The sequence below is a fragment of the Nycticebus coucang genome, chromosome 6 (genome assembly GCF_027406575.1).
Source record: "Nycticebus coucang isolate mNycCou1 chromosome 6, mNycCou1.pri, whole genome shotgun sequence".
NCBI classification, from domain to species: domain Eukaryota; kingdom Metazoa; phylum Chordata; class Mammalia; order Primates; family Lorisidae; genus Nycticebus; species Nycticebus coucang.
The window spans coordinates 6,368,134-6,385,064 of NC_069785.1; the positions used below are offsets into that span (position 1 = coordinate 6,368,134).

General features: G+C 44.6%; 1 pseudogene; it reads left to right on the plus strand.

Annotated features, from left to right (window-relative positions):
* The first annotated feature begins 11,527 nt into the window (after positions 1-11,527).
* LOC128588590 (40S ribosomal protein S20-like) lies at positions 11,528-13,000 on the plus strand (annotated as a pseudogene).
* The last annotated feature ends 3,931 nt before the right edge of the window (positions 13,001-16,931 follow it).

Below are 16,931 nucleotides of genomic sequence, written 5' to 3' on the forward strand. Positions count from 1 at the left end.
TCATTCTTTAAGTCTTACTGATCTAAAAATCCGTCTCAACATGAACTCTGGAGTCACAAAAATCTAGTTCCCTAGGTCAACCACTTACTGCACATGAGCTGAGACAAGTTAGTTAACCTCAATCGGTATGGCAGGTATTGTCCCATAAACTGGAGACCGTGATACCTAACCAGAGGGTGGTGGTGAAGACCAAGCTAGAAAGTTAGTGTCTAGTGCAGGACTTCATTGGAATTCCTGTGAAGTTCATTCTTGCAACGGAGAATGGTCAGTATGTAATTAAATACAGATAGCTAATATGTTTGCAAGAGGAGAAAAATGTTTTACAAAGGGTTTTGGCCTTGAGTAACTTTTAAAATTTTTGAGTATGGTTCCTACCAATACTTCATAGGACAGGTATTAATAATTGCTACCGTCACTTGAGTGTTCACAGTGTGGCAGGCACTGTTCTAAGCACTCATATTTATGAACTTGTTTAATCTATACAACAGCCTCATGAGTTTGGAATTACTATTGTCTCCCATTTCAAAAAGAAAAAATGAGGAAACTATAGCAAATAAAATCTGTGTAGCTGCCCAGAGTCATGCAGCTAATAAGTGGCAGAGCTGGGATTTGAACCCCCACACATAGGTTCTGGGGCCTTCGCTTTTAACCCTTCTTCTCTACTTTCCAAATAGTAGAGACCCCCCCAAGGGCTAATCCTCGCTCTTCCCCCCTCACAAGCAAAGCTGTTCTACATGGGACTCCAAGGAACAAATTAAAACTCTGATTTTATCTGTGTTTTGTAGCTCCTTAAAAATAGATTTGAAGGAGTTTCAAGTTAGGTTTAACAGTACTTTATGTAAACATGAGCTCTCTGGAGGCAGAGACCATCTCTTCTATATTATCCACACACACTTTGTCCTCTGTGAGCTGTCCCATGGGCATGGGGACAAACCAGCCACCCCACCTGCCCAGGCAGCTCCGACACTTACTGTTGAGTGAGCTTCTCAGCTGCATCTGCTCACGAGACTGGCTTATGTGGCATAAAGGACACAAGATGAGGTGAGTCCAGACACTAGCCTCGGAGGAGAGGGAAATGGGTCTTCCCCCATTTCCTGGAATACATTAAAACTGTTAATGCCCAGAACCTGGAGAAATTCTGATAGAGAAAAGTCTTCCTGTAGCCTGGCCGTGGTCTCTCAAAGGGTCACCAAGATAGTGTAAAGATGCTCACCTCTCTAGCCCCACCTAGTGGCCTGGAGGACAGAGAACAAAGCCAGCCTCAAAGTTCAAAGTTTCAAGGTCAGCAAGTTGTTTCCTTGGTACTCTCTCCCTTTCCTTTCTGCGCCTATGGCTTCACTGAGAATAAATGTCCAAAGTGTGGAAAGCGTCCCCCAGGTCCCCTCTGCTCCACCCCTCCAGAGCCATCCTCAGCTCCATCTCTTTTCCATTTTCCTCAATCAGAACTCCCAGGCTTCAACAATAATCTCTAATGCAATCTCTTGGAACTTCAACTAAGAAATCCATAAAAGTTCTTAAAATGTGAAGTTTCAACCTCATTAGAAATTCTGTCAACCACTTGACAGTACCCAAGAAGAATTTAGGGCAACATGGGCATAAAGGGAGCTGGACTGCAAAACATATAACTGTGGCCAAGTCACAAAAGGAGCTTGTTAGAATAAACAGGCTCTATCCACTAGGACAATAGGTGTGGTCAAAAGAAGCGTGGGTCGTCCCACAGCTCAGAAATGCAGCCTGCACAAAGCAGTCCCAGGGGCTGGGTGGGGACTTCTCTGCTACTCCCCTTTCATATCCAGTCTCGACAGTCCCTCTCAGTGACACCACAGCTGGAGACAGTGGGGACACTGGTATCAGAGGACAGAGATGCAAGGTCCTCAGAGACCAAATTTTTCTCTCAACCTTTAAGCTGTGATTGGGATGACTGGCTGTTCTCTCAGGCCTTCCTAATCATGCCTGAAAGTCCTGCTCCCCTTTTGGGGAGGGACATACTAACTAAAGTAGGAACAACAATAGGTCCTGAGACCAGGACCTATTCTATTACTAGATCAAGAAACTACAGAGTTAGTGAAACATATCACTTTGTTAGCTAAATTTCAACAAATCCTTAAAAGCTTCCCCACTACATTTTCACATTCAACACTAAAATAGCTTTTTTTCCTCCTGGAGATCTAGTCATGATCAAAACTCTTCCATCTGATTCACCTTCCCTAACCCCAACTTGGGAAGGCCCCTTTTCTGTTGTCTTATCTTCTTATACAGCTGTTAAAATTATGGGAATGGATTCCTGGATACATCATTTACGAGTAAAATCCTGTTACCCTCCACCTTCTATGGAAGCAGATTATGACGAGAGCCAGCCACAGTCCACCTACACTTGTGAGCCAAAGGAAAGTTTGAAGTTATTATTTAGAAAACAGCAAGAAAAATGTTAATATAAGTTTCTTATATGGTCACTGAATTAGTGCTTCTAACCAACACTGTCCTACCCTTGCCTTTTACTGATTATACTAATCAGATTTATATTTTTCAGAAAGCTCATCAAGCCACACACAGTAAAGATGGTTCCTGTCCAAGACCTGATTCTATCGTAGACCCCTGGATCGCTCTCCCTCCAGAGAAACCCAAACTGCCCTCTCCCATCATCACCCAATTCAGCAGGAAGCAGTTAGATTGAGTCTTCTCTCTTTTTCCCTAACAGCAGTTAGAGTTTCTACTCAGAGAGGGAGAATTGATATAGGACATGTGGCCCTGTGGCACCCCAGCCAGCTCAGCCGAGCTGAGCTGAAGGACCTGCCGCCTCCGCCTTGGCCATCTTGGTGTGGCGGCAGCCACCAGAGGAACCAGCGGGCTGGAGGGTAGGCAAGGAGGCTCCAATAGCCAAAGTGGCCCAACAACTGGTGGGGAGACACTGGCGCTTCAGAGTCTCTTTCTCTTTACACTTATGACTGAATAGGGAACCCCCATTTCCTATGCCTAGGTCAATTTCATATAAGTTTCCTAGGCCTCAATTCCGTGAATAGACTGTGTCCATTCATTAATATATTTGTTCACTATGCCCCCGCGGAAGGGACTGTGTCCATTCCTTTATACATTCATTCACCTTGCCCCCGCGGAAGGGACTGTGTCCATTCATTTCCTGGCCAAGGAACCCCTGCACCTATATATACCGCTAGACTGAGAGAGACGGAGAGAGCTTTTCTCCCCAACTTGGGTTTTCTCTCCGGGAACTTTATTGTTTTCATATTCTTTTCTGTAAATAAATTCTGTCTTACCGCCAATCTGTGGTCTGCGGACTTATTCTTCAAATCACCAAGACCAAGAACCTGAAACTCCAGTATCAACAGCATCTGCCCAGCAGCCTTTGGTAAAATGATGGCTGATCTCTACTTTTAAGGTGTTTCCTTTTTTATGAGATGATTCTCTTTCATTGCAACCCTCCCAGCGAAAACACCTGTATGATGGAAACTCAGTGATTTGGGGATTGGGGGGTAAACCCAACTGGGCAGGCCTAACTGTGAAGAAGCTGGTACCCAAGAAACCCCTTTTTTCCCCTATTTCCTCTAACATGTATCATGCTTTCGGCAAGGAGAGCTCTGTAAGTAAGTCATTCTGAATTTTACTACATAGTTGTACTTATTTTTAACTTTCCTTTTGTCTTCTGTACTGGAAGACCCTTCTCAATCCTGTCTATTGGATACATGCCTGTTTTGCTCTTGGTTTTCATCAAGTGCCTGGCTGTCCTTGCCTTGAATGTAAATTGAACTATATTTGTATTTGCCATTTTTTTTTGCAGACTGTCCTGTACTGGGATAGCCCAGAGCAGAGGAGGATGTGGATGAACAGGTGGAGTCAGACAGAGTCTCTCCAACTCTACCATGGCTATAAATTACCTGGGACCGTACTTTATTTCTCCTGCCCAAGCCTCCAGTCTTAAAGCCTCACGTTTGAGAACCACTCAGATAGCTGTACTCCCAGCTTTATCCTGAGGGCTACTGTGAAAGTAGAGGCAAGAACACTGGTAACATAACTTCCAAGTGGGTTATTGTCTTGGGGGTCCCCCAAGGCCATTCTCATGTTTAATGATTTGGTAGAAGGATTCACAAGACTCAGACGTAGATACAGTCACAGTTTCAGTTTATTGCAGTGAAAGGGTACAAAGCAACATCAGCAAAGGAAAATGGCACCTGGGGCAAAGTCCGAGGAAACCAGGCACAAGCGTCCAGGGTCCTCTCCCAGTAGAGTTGCACAGAACAACCTTAATTCCTCCAGCTGTGACATGGCAACACATGCAAAGTATTGTCCCCAGAGCAACTCGTTAGATTCAATGCTGTAAGGGCTTTCCTGGGGGCTGATCATATAGGAACCCTCTGCCCACCACATCCCCCCAATTCCAGATTCATGGAAGGAAAGCAAGTACTCAGCATAAGCCACCTTGTTTGTACAAGTGGCCTAGGCATAGCAAACCATCCTTGTCAATTAGGGAATGGTAGGAAAACTCCTGAAAGCCAAGCTCCCGGCTGCTGGCCATGGGCCAGCCTTACAAGCAGGCCTTTCTAAGGACAATAGTCTCAGGGCTTCTGCGTCCACTCCTTTTCCACCCCATCACCAGGAGATCTCCTCCCCACCCAAACTGCTAACCTTGGAGTTCTGGATGCTGTGTGTAAGCTCCAGTCTTGGAGTCCCTGTAAGGGGCTACAGGATTGCTGGTTCTATTCACTTTTGCCTTCAGTACATAAGAAGTTCTCAAAAATGTATGTGTTGAACATATAAGTTGTGTAAAAAAAAAAAAAATTGGGGAAAGTAATCCTAGCACTCTGGGAGGCTGAGGCAGGTGGGTGTTGCAATCCCGTTGCTTCAAACTCCTGAGTAGCTGCGACTACAGGTGTTCACCACAACACCCAGTTATTTTTTTTAGAGACAGGGCCTTGCTTTTGCTCAGGCTGGTCTTGAACTCATGAGCTCAATCCACCTGCCTCAGCCTCAAAGAGTGCTGGGATCGCTTGAGCCCAAGATTTTGAGGTTGCTGTGAGCTATGACACTACAGGACTCTACCGGGGCAACAAAGTGAGACTCCGTCTCAAAAAACAAAAAACTGAAAGAAAATACTCCAAAATATTAACAAACGATGACATTATTGACATTATTGCATGTGACTTTTATCTGTTACATTTTTATATGCTTTCCAAATTTTCTAGACTAAATACATTCTATTTTTGTAATTAGAAAATAAGGAAAAATAAATGTGAGTTTTCATCAAATCTTCTATGTGCTGTTCCGGCAGATTAGACACAGAATCTGCAAGGCTGCACCACAATCCACTGGGTAACTTTGACCTTGGCTCACATTCTGGGTGAGGCCATATTACAAAGCCTTGTGTCCTGGGACTCAAACTTAGCTCTGTTCCCTTTCATTTGCTCTTCATAGCTTATGAAACACAATAGTCAACACTTAACACTGATTTGTTAACTTATTAACTAATAATAAAAAATTAGAAGATTCACTGACGTTTCCTGGCTTCCAGTGATACATGTTGCAAACTGTAAATGCTGCAATCAGCTCTTGACCACCTGCACTGAGAGACATCATTTTTTCAAAATACTAAAAATACTTTCCTAAACATGCTCGCAGGATGAGGAATTCTAAAAATATTCTAGGTAGCACTGGGAAACTAACGTGTAAGTTTTTTAATTTGGCATGAGCAATGCAAAAATTTGTATTGTTACCATTTATTATGATTTGTGATATAACTAATGAAGATTCAACATTGAAAATTCTAAAATGATCAGTACCCAGCTACTCTAAGTAATGCCAACTCTTTCTTTCTAGCGTCCTAGTCAAATACACTTTTTTCATTGCTTTAATCCTTTTACTTCAAAAGAGCTGTACATCTGCACCCAAGCTCCATTTTCCTTACAAGGAAGATAAATTTTCATTAAGACTTACACATCGATCTAGCAAAAACATGTACAGAATGTTTATTGCCACTTAGTTCATAATAACCAAAACCCAGATGCAACCCAAATGTCCTTCAGCGGTAAAAGGGATAAGTAAAATTGTATAATGGGATACGACACAACAATAAACACATGCTTGGCAAGAAAAGAAATGAAACTTACAGAAGAAGTGATGCCGGTATCTGAAAGTCCAGACAAACAGAGATCACTGCACGGTTCCACTTAGACAAAGTTTAAAACAGGCAAAAGTGATCTGCTAGAAATCAGGGTAGCAACTGCCCTCAGGAGAGAGGATGATACCAGGTGACAGGAGAGGGCAGCTCGTGGTGTTCTGCAGCTGTCACTCCAGTTCACTCCAGCGACGGTACATGAGTTATCCATCTGGAAAAATGCATCACAACACAAACTCGAGATGTATACACCCATCATACGTTTACTGCTATCAAAATACCACTGGCCTTGCAAAAAAAAGAGAGGGTTTTTGCAGAGATTGTATGTTTTTTAAAAAAGACCTTTTTTGCAGTTTTTGGCTGGGGCCGGGTTTGAACCCTCCACCTCCGATATATGGGGCCAGCGCCCTAGTCCTTGAGCTACAGGCACTGCCCTAAAGAAAAAAAAAAAAAAAGACCTTGTTTATTGAAGTTCTTTTAGGAATTGTTTGGTAACTTTAAGAATCTAGACTATATATTACCATGGGTGCCAAAAAATATATACACATTTTAAACACTGTTATCTATGTATGACTTTTGCTCCAGCCATGATCAGAAGTGTCTGGACACTGATGCTGACCACTCCGAGCACCTCTGGTAATTCCAGAAGTCATCCACGATGTGCATTCATCGTTTCTCATCGGTATGTATGGAGTATTAGAAGTCGAATAGTGTTTTCCTTTTTTTAAATGTGTATACATATTTTGGCACCCTCTGTGTGTGTGTATATACTTATTACATAGATGTCAAGCATATTTCTCCAGTTCCCACGAGCCTTCGCAGCAGAGGACATTCCCTTAACTGCAACACAATGTCACCGGTTCTTGCTCCCTCCTGTCCTACAAACCTCCTACGCAGACGTGCCACACACTATGTTTCTGATCGTCTCTGGAAGGTGTTGCCTCATGCTGCCTACCCTGCAGGCCATGCCTCGCCCCAGTGGGCACCACAGCTGGTCCAGGCCCTCCCCCACCCCTCAACAGTGCAGACACAGATACAAGAGAATGACTCACTCGTTCCTGTTGGAAGGAAAACAAGGTTTCTGAGGTCTGAGGAGTTTTTGTGCAGCTTAATGAGAAAATTCTTTCAGCGTTCGCTGATGGCCTCTATGTGCCCTTTCCTCACATGCTTCTTAATAGCTAGACCAGAGGGCAGAATCCAGAAACTGCTCCAATGCCGAAATCAGATGTACTGCTCCCCTCTGCCAACCAAGACTTCTTCCTGGGTCGAGAAAACCTCAGGATCCTTCTCTCTTAGGGTGAGGACGTTTGCCCACAGATATCTAACCCCCAGCAGTGGGCATGACCGAACACCTTTCCCAGATGATGTACCTCCCCAAGGCGCTTTGAGTTCCCACAGGCCTGACACCACCTCATAGGTGTGCCCAGGCAGGCCTGAAACCCCGCTCTGGACCCCAGCCGAGCTCCCTGCACTCTGTGCTCTAACCCTGTAACTCCTGCAGTTGACTGGGATGCCCAAGCCACGAGCACATCAAACTTTGAGTGTTTTCTCAATATAGCAAAAGAATTTGAAATCTTATGCTTTTAAAAAAATTTTTAAAATTTCTCCAATGCACTGTTTCAGAATTAATTGCAGTAGCACCTTCTTGGTTAACCACCTCCCTACACTGACCACCTCCTTAAGTTGACCTAATTATCAGTACAGCAGGCCTCATTCCTTATGTTGACCAGATCTATAGGCTGAACAGTTTGTTACAGACCCCTGGGTGGTCAATTTATAGAGGTTCTACTGTATTTCTTTAGATTTCAATCAGTTTACATCTAAGATTTTGAAAGGGAGAAAGTGCCATCTCTATGCTCTAGCTAGAGTGATAAAAATAATCAATTTTTACTTATCTTCTTCAGATTACAAGTCATGTTTTCAAAGTATTTTGGTGCATAAATATCTGGAACAAAGAAAGAGACTGAAGCAGTGATTAAAATTGCAGGCACATCCCGCTGAACCATTCCCTAGCCGGGATGTGAATTCAAATGGCAAATCCCTCCCCCTGCTGGTATCGGCCTGTCACTGCAGTTTGCACACAGAGCAGTGTTCAAAAACCAGGAAAGACATAACAATTCTAAGCAAGGTGAAACTGCATGTTAGCATTGTAAGCTGGAAACATATCACGATTCAATGACTGAGACGCTATCATTCAAGAGGGTGGAGAAGGAAACAGAACAGTTGTTATCATTTGGCTTCTAGACCAATACAAGGTGCTCTCTCTTTCCTGCGACCTCAGGTAACATGTAAGGTTTGGGCTACTTGTATTTCCTCAGATAGTCTGCCTTGTATCTGCACGTGAAAACGGTGGCTTGACGGAGCTGAACGGTTCTTGGTAGGGGAAAGACCTTTTTCACACCATTACAGCCTCTGTTTCTCATATATCAGTGGTGAGCACGGTACCTGGTATCCAGAGTGTGCTCCTGGGATGTCTACTTTGCTGATGGCCCAGGCTGGCTGTTACCCCAGACCCTTCTTAGATCTGGACATGGCCCCAGGTAGGGCTGTACAATGGCCACTCCCACAACAAGCATATGGAATCATAGTTCAGTATAAGGCGGGAAGGAGGAGACAAAGGGAAGGAAGCCGTTGCTAGCAAATGGGCACTGGGGGGCACAACGTTACTCTATAATCAACTTGTTTCACGGAGGTATCCCGACGGCCCAGCACGATGCTGGACTCACAGTAGGTGCTTAACAAGTATTTTCCTAAGAAATCAGTAAATTAGAGATGCTGGATTTGAAGATCAGAGGCAGGTTATGCTATGTGAAACGGTGCTTTGATGAACTATAATCCTTCTAAGACAATCAGACCTGCAAAAAGAGAAGCCCCGTGCTTAATGTCTACAGTCAACTTTCAGTACATCATCCAGTCTCCAACACTCCGTCTTTGAAAATAACAAGTGAAAGGGAAGCTGTTTTCTCTCTAATTTTTAAGCTAGTAAATGTTACCTTCAGTATCTAAGCACCTTACTAGTTGGAGCTTTAAAGATGGATAAACAGCTCAGAGAAGTTACAGTATTTGCCATTTGAGAACCTGGGGTTTGTGATTCCTTAGGTTTATTCCCTTAAGGGAATAGAATTCTATAAACCAATAATATTTGTATAGGAGATGGTAGATTTTGTCTTGGTTAATGCTTGCAATTAATCAATCTTGTAGGAAGGACAGTAGAAATGTGAGCTCAGCTGGGGGTTTGCGTGACAAAGGCCCTGAGACTGGGGGAAAAGGGTACTGTCCTCTGTCACGTTGCACCACAAATGTCTTCTGAAACGCCGTGCTTAGCACACTTTCCACTTCCTTTTCTCACTCAGGATTTGCTCATACCTCTTTTCAAAATGTTCCAAACGACTCTCTTCATTCATTCTCATACCAAGCTGGAAGCTTTCCCTGAGACATGTCTCATGGCATTAGTGATAATACCAGAAGATGAAGCAAATACAACGGTATGTGTGCTCAGCGGGCAAGGAGTGCGGCTTATAATTTTTTATCAGTTTAATTTCATTTTTTTATTGTTTGGGATTTATTGAGGGTACAAAGAATTAGGTTATGCTGATTGTATTTGTTAGGTAAAGTCCCTCTTATAATTGTGTCCCACCCCAAGAGGTGTGCCATGCACCGTGACCACCCCTCTCCTCCGTCCCCCTCCCGCCTCCCCTTATCAGTTTAATTTCTAATGTGAGCTCTTATCCCTCCAGGGGAGATATCTGGTCTCAGTCAATTAGTCCACTCAGTCAGGGGCTGCCTAGTGCCAAGGCAGCAGTGGCCGGGGTGGGGGTGGGGGTGGAAACCCTGTAGCCTTGATACCTGTCCTCTTTGGTGTTCTTTAAATCAGTCTTTAACCCATGGCTGCCCTGAGCCTCCCTGGGGATCGGTGCAAGGGAAGGGTGGCCTTTGTGAACTTGTCCAAGCCACTTCCCACCTGAGGTCCTGCAAACAACCCTGGCTCTTTCTAGGAGGTAAACCAAAGGTCCTGAGCTTCTCACAGATCCTCCAGCTGCCTGGGGAAGCCAGCTCCAGGCCCCTGGCCCCAAGGCCAGTGACGTCTCCATCCTCCCCACACCCTCACATCATCTTCTCACTACCGCTCCACTCTCCTCAGCCCCTCACTCCTCACATGAGCTCAGAACCCGGAAGGCTCATGTCTTCCTCAGAGATTAGAAGCATTTCAAGTGCTAGAGTAACCCTCAGGGAGCTAGAGAAGAGGCAAACCCTCAGGAGAAAATTATAACATTGGTTAATATTTTAAAATATAACCCCCGTCTGAAAGTTTATATCTTAATGATGCTTTTAACATTTCCTAGCCCTTTACTCATGTTTTTTTTTTGAGCTTAGCCACCCTGTGAAGCAAGAAGGACAGAGAGAGCATTACCCTTAATTACACTGTGGAAGTTGAGATCCAGGGCACTGAGTGACTCTCCAGTCTCAGCTCATTCCTCAGCAGGCACGTCAAGACCGTTGGTGACTTCTCAGACAAGAAGAAGATGAGTTGTAAACATTTCCAGCTTTTCAGGAGCTCCCGCTGGACCACACCTAACAAACCAAACTATTGCACTAGGGAGCGAATCAAGTATGAAAGGACAGGACAGGACCTAACAGTGCCGAGGACGGCTGCTTGTTTGAAGACAAGCCAAATATACTCAGGTAACAGGTGAGTGGTCAGGGTCACCGCCAGTTATAAAGACGGCAATGCAGGCAGGGTTCAAAAGCATCCGAAGTCCAGGTTCTCAGCCATCTTTCTAAATATTTACAACAGGAGAGCCTGAGCAATAACTCTGACTGAAAGAGTCAGTCAGCAGATACACTGCGTGAAAGAGACTCAAATTCACTCACTGAGCACAAAGCTCAGCTCACCTTTTACAACACCCCTGTTCAGAGGGTAAATGACCTGTTTGGGGGCCACTTTCGACCTCTGGCATTCTCTGGGATTGCAAAACTCATCAGAAGTAGGCCAAAAAGCCAACGACCAGCACAGGCCAACCAAGTGCATGGACGATTAAGCAGAGTAGCTGAAACAAACGCAGTCAGAATCCAGGTTTACAGATCCCAACCTCTGTTTCAGGGAAGAGGGTATAATACTCAAGGATCAGAAAACTTTTTCTATCACTTTCTGGTGCAGTGACCTTGAGCAAGCTGTTTAACTTCTCTAAGCCTCAACTTCCTCATCTGTGAAGTGAGAAGAAAAATAGAACTTGCCTCACAGAGCTGGTGAGAAGAGGCTGTGAGGTGACACACGTGAAGAACCCTGCCCCCGCCTTTAGAAAGGCTAGTTGCAGTTTTGTGAACCTGAAAGTTGTATGCCACCTACTTTGAATCACAGCAGGTATTAACCTGGCTTCACAACTTGCTGTGCTGGCCACCAGAATGGCCCTGGAGACCCCCACCCAGGGCCCCAGGTATCCTGGCCAAGGCCGTGCTTCCCACCAATGACTGAGAAGACCACCCGGGACGCTTGACTGCTGTGGGCTCCAGAGCCGCCCTGCTGTGCAGGATCCTCCTGGGCTCCCCCTCCCCCCCCCCCCGCCCTTTGCTCTGGGTCACACTTGCATCATAGTCTGATACTCTTCCCGGATAATTTGACTCCCTCCCATTTTCTCTCCTGCAAGCATTTGCCCTCTTAAAACCCTTGCACGTTGAATCCTGTCGTGGCATTTGCTCCTCTGAAGACCCAAACCAACACACTTCCTGTGATTCTTTTCTGACTGTGGGTGATCTGCTTGTTCTGTGAGGTCTGCACAGTCTGGAGAGCTGGTCACAAATGCTCTGTCATTGCAGCGCCCTGGGGACGAAGCCACTGGGGAACAGGGCCTTGTCGGTAAGGCTGCTCTAAACATGGCAGCAGCTTAGATTGGGTGCTGCGGCAGGGTCCCACAGGCGCTGGTGTTTCTGGTCAGGAAGAGGCTAAGGAAAAGGTTTCTGAAGATATTAATTTTGTTGGTCTAGTAACTTAACCTCTCAAAGCCTCGGTGTCCTAGATTAGGACCAGAGTGAGCAGATGTTCAGATGTAAAAGGGGCCTGAGGCTCCACGGGGTCTCTTAAACTTCGGTTACACCTGCACCGCAGAGCCAGGCACCACGCAAACTAGACTTTTTCTTTAAATAAATTCAATTTAACTTAAAAATTTTAAACCAACATTTATATTAGTATGTTAACGTTTTGAGGAAGATGCGGTTGCAAGTTTGCAGAGGCTCCAGACTCGGCAAGAGGCCACACTGCAGCCGTGGCTTTTATTTTTATTTTTATTTAGAGACAGAGTCTCACTTTATCTCCCTTGGTAAAGTGCCATGGTGTCACAGCTCACAGCAACATCCAACTCCTAGGCTTAGGCAATCCTCTTGCCTCAGCCTCCCGAGGAGCTGGGACTACAGGCACCTGCCACAACGCCCAGTGCAGTTTGGCTGGGCCAGGTTTGAACCCATCACCCTCGGTATATGGGGCCAACGCCCTACCCTCTGAGCCACAGGCACTGCCCCAGCCGTAGCTTTTAAAGATACCAGGAAAACACCTGTAGAGCCAGAGGTGGCGAGTCACCGAATTAGAATTACTCTCACCAGCCACAACATAAAGTCCCTGGAAAAGGTGTGTGCTGACTTGATCAGAGGCGCAAAGGAGAAGAATCTTAAAGTGAAAGAACCAGTTCGGATGCCTACCAAGACTTTGAGAACCACTACAAGAAAAACTGCTTGTGGTGAAGGTTCTAAGTCTTGGGATCACTTCCAGATGAGAATTCAGAAGCGACTCGTTGACCTGCACAGCTCTTCTAAGATCATTAAGCAGATCACCTCCATCAGTACTAGCCTGGAGTTGAGGCTGAAGTCACCTTTGCGGATGCTTAAGTCAACTGTTTTAATAAATTGATGACCAGGTGCTAAAAATAAAAAAAAAGTTAACTTAAGAAGAGTCATTTACTATAAATGGAAAAAATATCATTAAATTCTAGCTATAAGCTAAAACTTAAAGAAGGTATAGAGTTTGGAGTTAAAGTACAGACTAGCAAAGCAAAAGACAGGCTAACACCAAAGACTTTCCAGAATGACTAAAAGTGGAAAAGAGTAACTGTCTGGCAATGTGATTTATTGTCATTTAAGGCTGGACCTGTGGAGTGAATCATCTGGTACTACCATGTTCTCTTTAACATGGGGTGCATGGTCCCTTCCCATAATTCTATAGTTTGAACACTCTCCAGTTCAGTTTGTCTCCCTGGAGAGCTGTTCAGCTCAAGGGTGTGGCCTCACTCACTGAATACTGGATGAAGAAAACAGTATGTTCATTCGTCATCATCTCCCTGGGTTTCCAACGAGCATTTAGTACATCTAGTCAACAAGAATCTAGCATCCACCTATTTGAAACTGTCTTCGGCAAAACTAAGAAATAGAGTAAGTTTGCTTTTGGTCTCTTCTTATGCTTCGCTAATTCCTCACTCTCCACCCAAGTGCCCAGAATTTTTTTTTTATTAAATCATAAAGAGGTAGATCATGTACACATTAATGCATTTATGGGGTACAATGTGCTGATTTCATATACAATTTGGAATGTTTACATCCTACTGGTTAACATATCCCTCACCTCATTTACTTATTGTGATAAGACATTTATACTCTATGCTTAATAGATCTGACATGTACCTCTGCAATATGCACCAGAGGTGTGATCCCACCATTCACCCTCCTTCCATCTGACCTCCCCCCTTTCCCTCCCATTCCCACCCTTCCTGGGCCATGGTTCTGATCTATTCTTCATATAAAAGTATGAGTGATTGTAAATTGGTTTCATAATAGTACTGAGTACATTGGATACTTTTTCCTCCATTCTTGAGATACTTTACTAAGTAGGATATTTTCCAGCTCCATCCATATAAACATAAAAGAGGTAAAGTCTCCCTCTTTTTTAAGGCTGTATAATATTCCCTGGTGTACATATACCACAATTTGTTAATCCATTCATGGGTCAATGGGCACTTGGGCTTCTTCCATGGCTTGGCTATTATGAACTGAGCTGCTATGAACAATCTGGTGCAAATATTTTTGTTATAAAGTGATTTTTGGTCTTTTGGATATACTCCTAGTAAAAGAATTGCAGGATGGAACGGCAGGTATTTTAGATCCCTGAGTATTTTCCACACTTCTTTCCAAAATGGACGTATTCCCAGCAGCAGTGCAGAAGTGTTTCTGACAAAGGTTTGATAACCAGAATCCACAGAGAACTCAAACTTATTAATAAGAAAAGAACAAGTAATCCCATTGCATTGTGGGCAAGGGACTTGAACAGAAGCTTCTCTGAAGAAGATAGACGCATGGCCTACAGACACATGAAAAAATGCTTATCATCTTTAATCATCAGAGAAATGCAAATCAAAACTACTTTGAGATACCATCTAATTCCAGTAACAGAAATTGTTTTTTTTTAATTGAGACAGAGTCTCACTTTGTCACCCTCTGTGGAGTGCTGTAGCATCATAACTCACAGCAACCTCAAACTCTTGAGCTTAAGCAATTCCCTTGCCTCTGCCTCCTAAGTATCTGGGACTACAGGCACCCACCACAACACCCAGCTAATAAAGAAAAGCTTTTTTTTTTTTTGAGACACCAATTGCCCAGGCTAGAGTACAGTGGCCTTATCATACCTCACTGTGACCTCAAACTCCAGGACACAAATGATCCTCCAGCCTTAGCCTCCTGAGCAGCTGAGACATCAAGCAGGCACCATCATGCTGAGCCAAGAAACACATTTCATTTTTAACTATGTAATTGTCAAAAGACCTTCTCCCCCAGCCTTCCCTGGAACTTAACCATGTGGTCCTTATTCATCTTTAAGGTCAATCATTTTGGGGAGACTTTACTCCCACACTTAATTCAGGGTATTTGGGGGCTCATCAAGATTAAACCCTCATCCTCATTTCTCCTAGAAACGCCTGCCTGTGCAATGCAGAGGCCCAACTCAGTCTCAGCTCTGCCCCAAAGGCTAGAGTACAAACCCCACAAGCCAGGTAAGCAAGGAGGTCTGAAGATTCTGCCAGACCTAAGATTTGAAATTTCATTTTTTGTGGGGAGGGCTGCATTTTGGTCTGAATCAAATAATCCTGCACCCCACTAATATATCAACTCAAAATAATCAGCTTTTTGGGTGGTGCCTGTGGCTCAAAGGAGTAGGGCGCCGGCCCCATATGCCAGAGGTGCTGGGTTCAAACCCAGCCCCAGCCAAAAACTGCAATAATAATAATAATCATAATCAGCTTTTCAAAGATAGGGAATCAACCTAAGTGCCTATCAACTAATGAGTGGATAAAGAAAATGGTGTATGTATACGCAGACACACACATTCACACACACTGTGGAGTATTACTCAGTGATAAGAAAGAACACAATAATGTCCTTTGCAGCAACTTGGAAGGAAATGGAGGTCATTATCCTCAGTGAAATAACCCAGAAAGAGAAAATTAAGTGCACGTTCCCACTTATAAGTGGGAGCTAAACTCTGGCGACATGAGGACACACAGTCAAAACAGGGGAGGGGAAAGGGAAGTGTGGGATGAAAACCACCTGTGAGGTACAATGTACACTCTTCAGGTGATAGGTGCAAAGCCCAGGCTCCACCACTGTACGATATGTACAGGTAACAGCACTCAATCCTATTAAAAATTTGTTAAAGGGGGGAAAAACGAACAGAATCAGCTTTGGTTTATTATTAAAAATAAAGTAGGGCCAGGCACCATGGCTCACACCTGTAATCCCAACACTTTGGGTGGCTGAGCTGGGAGGATGGCTTAAACCCAGGAGTTTGAGGTTACAATGAACTATAATTGTGCCACTGTACTCTGGCCTGGGTGACAGAGCAATACAAATGTCTACATACAATAACTAAGAAAATGCCATGAAGGCTACTTTGAACAGTTTGATGAGAATATTTCAGATTGTATATGAAACCAGCACATTGTACCCCTTGATTGCACTAAGGTACACAGCTATGATTTAACAATAAAAAAAAGACCTTGTCTCTAAAGAAGAAGAAATAAAGTAAAATATATTAATAGAAGTTGTACTAAACTTTTCTAGAAAACTTAATTCCAACAATGACAATTTCTAAAATAATAAATTAATACAACTTATTGAGGAAGGAAAAAATCCCTGTGACATCCAAAAATGCCGTGTTTTTGCCTTTGCCAAGGTTTAAAAAAACATACACACGTAAACACACACCACCAACACCGAGGGACAGGGCAAAGGTCAGGCTGGGCTGCAGGTCTGTTCAACGTCAAGGCAACTGGCCCAGGGAGTGACCCCTTCATTCTCTGTTCTGCACACAGAGATTCTTCTCTCTCCTCCCCTCACCCTCCGGGTTAAACGTTAATTTAAAGAAGGGGCCTGCGGTGACAGCCCTGTCACCCACTCCTCCCTCGGGTCTTGCTAACCTGCCTCTGCAGACGAGCGGCGGCGCCTCGGGCAGGGCCAGACCGAGTCTAGGACTCAGAAAACCTCAGAAGGTGAATGAGCAACGGGGCGCCCCGAGGGTCCCAGATAAGACGACGCCAGGGACTGACCAGGGAGCTGGGAAAGCCAAGTAAAAGCCGCTCCAGGGGAGAAATTATGACAATAATGACACATGGCGAATACACATCGGCAAAGCCCGAGTTTGCCAACTACACGTAGACACCCGCGGCTGAACAGCCCGGAGCTGGGCGCGGGACAGACCCAGGGCCGGGCCCCCCACCCCACCTCCTGGCGCTCGGCCCCGCCCCGCGCCCCGGGAGGAGCCGGCCGCGGGGGGCGT